The sequence below is a fragment of the Grammomys surdaster genome, unplaced genomic scaffold, assembly GCF_004785775.1.
Source record: "Grammomys surdaster isolate TR1022 unplaced genomic scaffold, NIH_TR_1.0 242, whole genome shotgun sequence".
NCBI classification, from domain to species: domain Eukaryota; kingdom Metazoa; phylum Chordata; class Mammalia; order Rodentia; family Muridae; genus Grammomys; species Grammomys surdaster.
The window spans coordinates 8,046,984-8,058,549 of record NW_021604687.1 but is presented as its reverse complement, the minus strand read 5'-3'; the positions used below and the strand labels follow the sequence as shown (position 1 = coordinate 8,058,549).

At 41.8% G+C, this 11,566-nt stretch overlaps 1 protein-coding gene and 1 long non-coding RNA gene across 2 annotated transcripts in view; one reads left to right on the top strand and one right to left on the bottom strand.

Annotated features, from left to right (window-relative positions):
• LOC114627112 overlaps positions 1-8,812 on the top strand; it is a 10,539-nt gene extending 1,727 nt beyond the window's left edge. Inside the window, exons 2-3 of the long non-coding RNA XR_003712333.1 lie at positions 728-845; positions 8,787-8,812. This is a non-coding gene — a long non-coding RNA (uncharacterized LOC114627112). The remainder of the gene's footprint in view (positions 1-727; positions 846-8,786) is intronic.
• Dpp6 (dipeptidyl peptidase like 6) overlaps positions 1-11,566 on the bottom strand; it is a 613,823-nt gene that overhangs the window by 191,600 nt on the left and 410,657 nt on the right. The window lies entirely within an intron of this gene.

Sequence of the window (11,566 nt, the reverse complement as noted above, 5' to 3'; positions counted from 1 at the left end):
CTCTCTCTCTCTCTCTCTCTCTCTCTCCTTCTCTCTCCCTCTCTCTCCCTCTCTTTCTTCCTTAACTGTGCTTTATTAAGGGCTAAGCTGGAGAAAGCGTCATCCAATAGTTACAGAAGGTTACAAGGAGTTTTAGGGAGTCAGTGTGAAAAGAGCAGTTGTATTGAACTGCAGATGCTTTTTTTTTCCCCTACAACATCTGGACATCCTAAAAGGAGGAGTCAAGAGAAAGAAAAAAACTAAATGAAGTAAAACAACAAAATAGACCAAAAGAAAAGATAGGAGTCCTGAGAGCAACCAGAATTTTGCTGTTCTAAAGGAAAAAAAAAAGGTAGTTCCAAGACCGCCCCGGCCTCCAGACGGACATCAGTGAGAAGCTCTTGAGGCAGAATGCAAAATAAGCCTTCCCAAGGGTGCAAATCAATTATAATAAATACGTTATACTTTAAAATATATGTGTTCTTAAATAATTCAGTGTTTTACTGATTCTGAGTTTTTTTAAGCACTGTAACTCCTCTAAAGTCATTTACCAAAGATAAATATCGTGCTTTCATTAAATAATTTTCCTTGTTTTTTCTCTACCATTACAACTAAAAGTCCTACAAAATATGCAAATTTATTTTCAGAAAAATGAGAGCTGGCATCATTTAAACATCCCTGTTTTTAAAAATGTCTTGTAAACAGTTTCAGAAATTCTTCAAAGATTGTTTTCTCTCTCTTGTTTAAGGTTTTGTGGTGTCTGTGTTTAGTTGTTTGAAGATGAAAAGTTCCCAGTTCTCCCTGGCCTGGAAAGTCTCCAGAACAAGCACAGAAGGCAGAGCGAAGAAGCACAGAATGAAGCAGAGGTGAGGTGGGCAGAGCGCGCGCGCATGCGCTCAGCTCCCTGGGAAGCGAGAGGTGGCAGGACTCTTTCAAACAGCGCTGGCTGGAGCCTGCAGGTCTGGACAGTCTGGCCTGGCCCTTGGGGACCAAGTCCAAGAGCACTCGCGGGGAGACGGGATCGATGCTCAGTCTAAACTCTACAGAAGTCCAGTCCTACAAAAATCTGGGATTTTTAGCATAACGCTAATTTCTATAAGGTTTTTAGTTTTTCTCCTTTTTTCTCTTTTTAAATTTTTTGGTTTTTTTGCTTTCCTTTAATTTTTCTTCTTCTATAATATAGGTATTTTAAAATTTTCCTTTTAAAATTCTGTACAACTATTATGATTTTAAGAGGGGGAAGGATTAGAAGTATTTACAGACTTTCGCACTAATCACCTTGCCTTCGAAGTCCCCTTGGTCCCCTCGTGTTCTCTTCATGCTTAATGACTTAATATTTTTGTTGCTTTCCCCAAATATCCACCAATTAATTTATCTAAACAGCTCCATCCAGACATATAATACAGAAAACCATAGGAAAGTTTCAGAGACTTCAATCGGGGTAACCAAAGCGCCTCTCAAAGTATCAAAGAACTAGTATCTTGCTGTTTTAAAAGCGTTGAAGCATTATTTTTTCCTGCTTTCCTTTTCTTTTTTATTTATTTATTTATTTATGTATATTACATTTTCATAGAATCTCTCTAAGCTGTTTCAAGAACAGCCAGGAAGCAGGAAGGTGGTTGGTCTCCATCCCACCTCTAATTGACAGAGCTACACATCTGCAATAAAAAGCCTTTGGTCCCTAAATAGCTAAAGGAATGACAAATAGAGCCGCCCAGTGGCGGCCTCCCAGATGCCTGCTGGAGACTAAGCCCCATTGTACACTTGCCCCTGCCTGCCTCAGGCGCCTACTGGCAGGGAAAGACCCAAAAGGGCTTGGCAGTAGCATCTCCTCCTAGTGCCCAGCCCTTCAGCTTCCCCAGCTTGGCTCACGTTATTTCATTTTAAAGCGCGTGTTTTTTGTTTGTTTTATATCACTTTTCTTCTTTGTCGTCATCTTTAGGTCATGTATATTTTTCCCCAACACGAGCTCCTCCGCACTCCATAGACGCTATACTTTCCTTGAAGAAATGTTACAGTCACACAGAGTGTCTGGAGTCTTCAGCTTGATTGGTATTGGCTGATATGTCAAAGTTGTCGTCCAACAGTTCTCATTTATAAATAGAGAGAGAAAGAGGCTTGTTTTTAATGTAGCCCGTTCAGCATCCTGCCATGTGAGAGTCCTGGTCTCCTCCGGGGGACGCTCCCGGAGGAGCTCAGTATGGGGCGATTAACGTCTTTGGCTTCAGCGCACCTTAAACCTCTTCATGCCTATCTGGAAGCCGTTCATGGCCTGGATGGCGGTCTGCGCGCTGGCCGGGTTGTCGAAGCTCACGAAGCCTGGCGAGACGCGAGGGACCAGGGCTTGGGTTTCCATGGGGCCGCCCCGGGGCGCTACAAGTGGTCTTGTTTTTTTCAAATGAAAAATCGGAGTCTCAGAGCCACAAACAAAGATGTCCAAGGTGCTATGAGGTAGAAGGTAGAGTTCAGAGCTTTGGGTCTACATGCACACCCCTAAGGCTACCTCTACAACAGCATGATGTTTGGAGTTGCTCTCCTATCAGTCAGACTGTCTCTGCCAGCCACGACTGCCTTATTAGCGACCCATGCTCTCTGTGTGTAGCTAGAGCCATTGGCGGCTCTCACTACAGACCTGGAGCCCACTGTCAGCCCTTTCCAGACACCTGGAAACCACCAGTGAGTCTACAGTAAAAGCACTTAGTAGCGCTGATTTTCCTGTCAAGTGCTATGATATGTATTTGAGACATTTCCTGGTAAGATGGGACAGTGAACATTGATCAGTGCATTTGATGATCGTCCACTGGCCATCTGTTGCATGCAATGCACTGGAGAAAGGTGTTTGTCAATATCTGGATGAAGTTGAGCTGGGCAGTGGTGGCGCATGCCTTTAATCCCAGCACTTGGGAGGCAGAGGCAGGAGGATTTCTGAGTTTGAGGCCAGCCTGGTCTACAGAGTGAGTTCCAGGACAGCCAGGGCTACACAGAGAAACTCTGTCTCCCTTCTCTCAGGTCCCTTGCTTGTTCCCACTCCTCTCAACTTTGTGCCCTCCTTTTTTCTCTTGTAGCCCACTTGTTCTGTATATGTATGTGTATATGTTCATATCAATATATGTACTGCCCGTATATTCATGGGTGTGGCTCCATCTACTGGAACATGGTTTACAGACCAAGGGCCACGCAAGTAAAGAAAACTAATTCTCTCTGCCCAAGAAGCCATCGGCTGTCAGCAGCACCTCAGCTAACGAGGCCTCTGTTCCCATATGGAATGCTAACTGACTTGACCTGGGGCAGGTCTTGTATAGGCAACCATGACTACTGTGGAATTCATGAGCTTTGTGGTCCTGTCATGTCCAGAAGACATTGCTGAAACTGAATTCTTAGATGTATCACATAGAATGAAATTAAGAATCATATAAAAGTTCTTCATGAGGGCTGGAGAGATGGCTTGGCAGTTAAGAGCAATGACTGCTCTTCTAGAGTATGTGGGTCCAATTCCAGTACCCACATGGCAACTCAAAACTGTCGTAACTCTAGTTCCAGGGGAACTGACACCCTTATACCAATGCACACTTAATTTTATTTATAAAAATAAAATTAAGTTCATTATATATATTATATACTTATATAAATATTTTATATAAATTTATATAAACATGTGTATATAATATATTGCACACACATGTATACATATACAACTCTTCATGAATGACTACAGAAGCATCATTTATAACAGCTCAGCTGAAACTGCCCAGACACCTGTCCGTGAAGTTCAGCTGCCTCACAGAGGCCATGGGATGCCATCGAGTGACAAAAGGTGCCAATGGGACATGCAACAGCTAGGGTGGAAATGGAGGGAATTCTGTAAGTGGAGAAGAGAGTCTTCAAAGGAACCTCTGTGTGATGCTGCCTACAGCACTCTGAAATGACAAAGTGATACCTGTGACCAGCTCCATGGCTGCCCATGTTCCCCGCTCTGTCTTGGTTATACATTTTGGTCTGTAGCCTTAAGTGTACAGCCTTAGTCTGTAGGCTCTGTTGTAACAGAATTCCACAGATACGGCAACTTTTAATGGTCAGAAATGTATTGGGTCACAGTTCTGGAGAGGGTTTTAGGATCCATTGAAGGTCTTCTGCATTGTCCCATGGAAGAAGGTAGGGTGACTCTCCAGTCATCTCAAAATACAAGTCTTAATGTTTAGTAAGTAACGTGCACACAATGCCATGTAGAAATTACTAGACCAAGCTTCACAGGCAGTGGCAAGGACAGCTGCTGCTTAGGGGTGGCTGCCTAGGGGTGGTACAGTGGTACTTCTCAGAAATGTCTATGAGACCAGGAAGTAAAAAGAAAGTTCTAGAAACAAGGCACAGAGTATCCGGGTAATACACAGAGCTTCAAGTTGTATTTCTTCTCTGTCTGTCCCTCTCTCTGTCATTTCCTCTCTCCTTCTCACCCTCCCTCCTTTCTTCCCTCCCTCACTTCCTGCTTTCACACCCTCTTTTCATCTTATAAACATTTGTGGTTTCTGGTGTATGGAAGGTTCTTCTTCATATCAGATATAAACAAGATGGCTTCCGTTCCTTCCCAGCTCCTAAGCTATTGAGGGACAGTGGACTGAGTGAGTACATCCCAACATCTGTCATTTACCTGAACTGTCTTCAGGCAAAAAGACCTCACTTACCTAGTCAAGGTGGAGGGCAACATGACTCACTGTCACACCACTTATAAACCCTATGAGTCAGAAGCTGGGGGATAAGAAAGGTTTTGACAACCAAGTGCCAGTTAGTCCTGGGCATGGTTAACTATATGAGCAATCTGTAACACAGGAAGGATGCAATTCCATCTTTAGAGGGTGACCAGAGCCACCGTGGCACAGAGGATGAACTTAACAACTGTGAGCTTGGATTTTAAATCCCATGTAGATAGAGAGGTAGTGAGACCCACAGGAAAGATAGTTCAGTGTCAAGTCTCACAAAGATGAGGACCTGCAAGTTGGAAGAGGCCTGACAAGTAAGCTGCTGATAGTCAAGGGAAGGACGTCTGTGTCTGAGAGACGGAGTGAAGATCATGAGCACTCAGGAATGAGAGAAAGAGGCCACAGTAGAAATCTTTAGAAGAGGAAAAGGTGGGCATGCAACACACACACACACACACACACACACACTCACACACACATACACACACATACATACACACACATACATACACACACATACATATATACACACACATATACACACATATACACACATACACATACATACATACACATACATACACACACAAACACACACATACATACACACATACACACACATGCACACACACATACATACACACATACACACACATGCACACACACATACATATACAAATACACATACATACACACACAAACACACACATACATACACACATACACATGCACACACACATACATACACACATACACACACATGCACACACACATACATATACACATACACACACATATACACATACACATACATATACACACAAACACACACATACATACACACATACACATGCACACACACATACATATATACATACACACACATACAAACATACACACATATACACATACACACACATATACACATACACACACATACACACACATACATACACACACATACACACATACATATGTACACACATATACACACATACACACACATACATACACACACATACATACACACATACATATACACATACACACACATACAAACATACACACATATACACATACACACACACACATACACACACATACACACACAATTGGGATTGCTTTTACTTGCATTTTAATACGATATTTGAAGCATCACTAACAGAGGCTCTCAACAGCAAAGGTCAAACGCTGCCTGAAGCCAACAAGAGAATCTCAGTGAGAGAAGTCACATGTGCTGCAGGAGATAACACATGACTTGTCAGAAGCTGGGCACCTCATGGGGTAGATTTTCACCTTTCCCTATTTTCTCTCCACCTTGGGCCACTCTTTCTTTTTATCCCTTACAACACCAGGTATGTTATGGTATCAGGCAGTTATCCATTTTCTTCTCTCCTGGAGTGCTTTTCCTCCCATGTTTCTAGCTGAAAGAGTAATGCTCTGCCTGCTTAAGACTCCATGTTAAGACTGTGGTGAATCATTTTGCAACTATCAACCTATATGTGGTTCTAGGGAATAAACATTTGCCCTCACACATGCTAGACAAGTGGTCTACCATGGACATGCTCCTTGAACTTTTCTAATGCTCTAAAAAAGTGTGTGTGTGAGTGAGTGTGTGTGTATGTATGTATGAGAGAATGTGTGTGTGTGTATGTGTGTGTATGTGTGAGAGATTGTGTGCATGTGTGTATGTATGTATGTATGTATGTATGTATATGTGTATGTGTGTGTGTGTGTTTTGCATGGACACATTTGCGTGTGTGCATTCATGCACTGGTATGGAGTACAGCAGAGGATGCTGGGTATCCTGTCCTATTCCCTACCTTATTCTTTTGAAAAAGGGTCTTTCACTGAACCTGGAGCTAGGGTAGCAGCCTGGTCAGTCACAGCAGTCCTCCTGTCCTTGCACTGGGTTATAGGCATGCAGGCCACCTGACTCTCCACATGAGTTATGGGGATTTGAACTCAGGTTCTCATGCTTACCAAGCAAAGGCTCAGCTAGTGGGTATACACAAAACTTCAGAGCAATTGTGACAGCACAAGACCTCCACAAGCAGCAGTCTGACAGAGTCCTGGCATAGAGTGGGGAGGTGAGCATGAAGCCCCATCACTGAGTTTTCAAGTTTGTTTTGTTATGTGTGGACATATTGTTTGGTTTCTTGAGAATATTTTGGAGGAGATGAAGATTCTTCCTTTACCAGGCCATCTTCCAAGATGTATATTTATCAATTAGTTTTATTATTTTTTCATAAGCTTTTCTCTGAGAGTGGCTTTCTGTGAGATTTCCTGCTTGGGTAGCTCAGTGAAGGGAATTGCTTATGACCCTGCTAGTGCCATGGGGCCAGCTTTTATGGACCAGGGGACATTTATGTCACCTGGATATTCCCACCTAGAATCTTTATCTGACAAAAGTGTTATAGTGGTTTTAGAAAGCGATTTATTACTTTCTGCAATTAAATCACAGTGTTTAAGACCCTACATATTTAATACAGTGTGTTAACCTTGTACAAATGATAAAAAAAATAAATTCAATGTTTCTGGACCTATATGGGTATTAATTTCTGCAAATGATAAACCAGGATGCTTTTCTACAAAGCTGACAACACAGTTGTATTTTCAAAATGTATACATATGGGATCAGCAATGCAGGCTGCGTTCACTAACGGCAGCAACAGCCTTCTGAGGTTCTACAGTTGTATGTCAAGGATAATTAATTCATGTATGGTCACGGACTTCCTTGAGGACACGCCCACTGAATAAATATACACAGCAAATCTGTCTTAAAAGCCCATGAAGCCTAACATGTGGTAGACTGCCGATGCCAGACTAAAGAAGGAGTGTGTCATTCAAGCACTGAGGTGTCACCTATGGCTGGCTAGTAGAGCATCAGGCCTGAATATGAGACTTTGTTCAGTGTCATCAAAGAACAATATAGGTACATAACTCTCCATGGCTCTAGGGACTGAAACCTGGGTCTCCTAACTCCACATGGCTCTAGGGACTGAAACCTTGGGTCTCCTAATAAAGGTGTTTTCTTTGAATAGTGAGAACAGGAATCAGAATTTGTTTAGATTTACCACAGCTGCTAAAAGTAGAGAGAATTACAGTACAGTGTTCATACAAATAAGATGACTTGGTGTCCATAAATCATAGGGAAAATACTAAAGTGCTAAAAGCAATCAGAAGAAAGAAGGTTTTCTGCTGAAGGACAAGTTATAGCCTGTGGCAACAGGAGAGAATGGTTTGTCTTCTTCAGAATGCAAGAAAGCGTCGATCTAAAAATTTGCTCCAACTTTCATTTGCATGAGGATGAAAGAGCTAAAATTGTTCATCAGCTGCAGACGCCCATGCGGTGGCTATTAAAGGAGGCCAGGAAAGCATCGGAGGTGGCTGTCAGCGATGGGCCAAGAAAGGAATGGATGTGTAGGTCAAACAAAAAATGGTGTGGAAACCGATGGCAGCTATGACCACAGGGAGGATCACAACATTGACTAAGATGTACATGCTGGAAGTGCAGAGGTAACTGGAGAGGAAGACAGTAGCAAAGAGCATTCTGGAAATCCTGAAATCCCCAGTGAAGGCACAAAGGGAGCCATGTCAGAGTTTATCTGTAACTATAAAAATGAGAGATCGGTGAAACTTTCAGCTGAACACTTAGAATATATGTAATGTAGGGAAAACACAGTTAAACGACAACAGCTAAGAAAGGTGTAAGGTAAAGGTTACGGTTGTTCAGCACAATGACCAAATGAACTTTAGAGAAATATATGAATTAGACAACAGAGAGAAGAAAGATAACACTATCCTAGGGATAAGAAGATAATTAATGAACGATGAAGCAATTATCAGAAAAGTATGATAGCCCTGAACTACAGACACACAATGACACAGCCAACAACAATACATAAATCGAAAGCTCACAGAATTACAAGACTTTTAAAATGCTATTCTCCAAAGCAGATGGGACAAGCACACTAAAATGTAGTATTTCAGGGCCAATGAGATGGCTCAGCAGTATCTACTGCCAAGCCTGAGGACTCACACTCAATCTATGGGACCCATGTGCTAGGAGGAGAGAACTGACTTTTGAAAATTGTGCTTTGACCTTCACAGGTGCACCATGGCGTGCAGATGCCACCCCTCAAAAAGTAAGTAAGTAAGTAAGTAAGTAAGTAAGTAAGTAAAGCAATAAGCATTTTGTAACTTGTATTTCAATGCTGCAGCTAAAAACTGGGGCACAATTTTAGAATACCACTCAATGATTCTGAATTCATCTCTACATTGGGAATTTATCAAGTAGTAGTATCCAGAAAGTCTCAAATATATAGCTAAAGTCTACTCCAGTAAATGCTTTGGTTGCTAGCATCTAATTACTATAAATTTATAACTTGTAATTAATCCACAAATTAAGTACTTTATTAATTTACTATAAGTAATTTTAACCTACAAATTATATTGTTTTTAAAAAAATCAATGTAACTTTTTGGTAAAGGGGTCCCCAAAGCATATACATACATATTGAAAATAAGGTCTTAGTAATCACCATAATGTAAAAGCAAACTCTTAGGCACTCACTGTAAGAAGACACTCCATATCCAGACAGAATGCAGCTAAAGCAACAGAAGGACAGGGATAGCTATGGTTGTAGTCACAAGAAAAGATTAAAGTCCAGGCAATGTCACTTGTGACAAAAGTCAGAAAAGAAACTGAGTGTAGAGATGGTACAGACTTCTAGAACCATCTGGAGGACTCGGGGGACATTGTAACAGGGAGATGAAAAAAGAACATAAGAGTCAGAAGACAGAGGAGGAGACAGGAGATGCTGACTGCAGGGCATTGCTATGGTTACCTACCCTGGGTCTGCCCAGGGCTAATCATGGATGGAGGAAGGGGCTCATGCCCTCCACTGTCACTGCATCACTTGTAACTGATACATTTGGGTTGGACAACAGTCATCATCTTTAGTTGAAATGCATAGCTCCCAGTCCATGGCCAACAGACAATTCTGGTTAAAATCAAAGGTCTCATAACACAGGAAGACGCAAGTGTGGGAAAGGAAACCTCAGGAAGGAGAGTATGCATGGTAGGGGTGATGGAGACTTAAGGGGGGTAGGGGTGAGGTTAAACAATGCAAAAGAAATATAATCATTAAAATGTTTTCTAAAAGACAAGGAGAGTAGAAACTTAGAGAGAGAGAGAGAGAGAGAGAGAGAGAGAGAGAGAGAGAGAGAGAGAGAGGCAAAGATGCAGTGCCAGGGTGTTTGAGAACAATACATATGCAAATTTATCTAAAATTGGTAAGGATAAAACCAGAAAAGTGACAAACAGCATTTAGTAACAAAACATAAAGTGTCACTCTGTTAAAGTGCCATATATGAGAAGATGTGAAAATCCATTATGACGAAAACTTAAATATATCATCAGTGATGATAGTTGGCCTTGGAAGACTATGTCCAAAGTGCAAGCACAGCTGAGGAAGGACCTGAAGTAGTAGTTTAAAGGAAACCGATGACCCACCCATACATACTCCCTTGATCTGAACTAGTTAAAAAAAAAAAAGAGACAAAGACCTTCAAACCCACTCAGCAAATTGTATTTTAAAATTACTTCATATTAAATTATAGTATATTACAGGAAGGCAACACTGGGCATTTTATTTAAGTAAGTCACTATGGCATTATAGTAAGCAAAACAAGAATGCCTATGTGTGTGTTGACAAGTGAACCATCTGAAGAAGCAACACACATTGATGACTTAAAGGCAGAAATAAAAGCTGAGATAGAGATGTTTAGGGATTGTGGTGGTCTGAATAAGAGTGGCTCCCTTAGGCTCATATATTTGAATGCTTAGTTACCAGGGAGTGGTGCTATTTGAAAGGATTAGAAGGATTCTGGTGTATGGACTTGTTAAAGGAAGTGTGTCACTGTGGGTGGGTTTTGACGTTTCAAAAACCCATGCCAAGCCCAGAGTTTCTGCCTTCAGAGCAGGATGTAGAACTCTCAGCTATCTCTCTAGCACTGTGTCTGCCTCCATGTCACCATGTTCCCTGCTGTAATGATAATGGACTTACTTCTGAAACTGTTAGCCAATCTACAGTTAAATGCTTTCGTTTACAAGAATTGCCTTGGTCATGGCGTCTAGATTTTCAGGCCAAGGTCACTCAAAATGGCTCCAGAATAAACTCCACTGTGCCCCTTAAGATGAGAGCTGTATTTTTTTGCATGGATAGATGTGATTTGTCTGTTCAACAGAATTTAGATATGAACACCAACGGGTACTGGATGAAGCTGGAAAACTGTGTTCTGACTCACATGAAGGCAGATTAGTCTTGCTATGGGAGGGGCTGTCTCCATAGTCCTGCCATAAAGGCACATGTCAGTTGTTCTAGCATTCAGGAGGCTGTGACAGGTGATCATCTCGCCTGTGAGTTTGAGACCAACCTGGGAAACTTATCAAGACAGCATCTTTAAATAGATAAGTAATGAATGAATGACTGAATAAACAAATGAATAAGAAATTAAAAAAGAGATACTCCAGGCAGAAAGAAAAAAAATATAACGGAAAATTTCTTTCCATAATGAAGATCAGGAATTAGGGGACGGGGGCTGGGCAAGCATGATGGCCTGAGTTCAAATTCTCAGCACCAGTGTCAAAAGCCAGGTGTGCTCTAAAAGCCTAGGGAGGCAGAGACACAGGTCCTGGGATTGATGCTCAGGTAGTCAGCTAAATCAGTGAGCTCCAAGTTCAATGAGAGACCCTGTCTAAAAAACGCAAAGTGGGGTGTGATCAGAGACATCAGACATCACTCTCTGGGATCCACAAGCACATGCAGTCTCTCTCTCTCTCTCTCTCTCTCTCTCTCTCTCTCTCTCTCTCTCTCTCTCTCTCTCTCT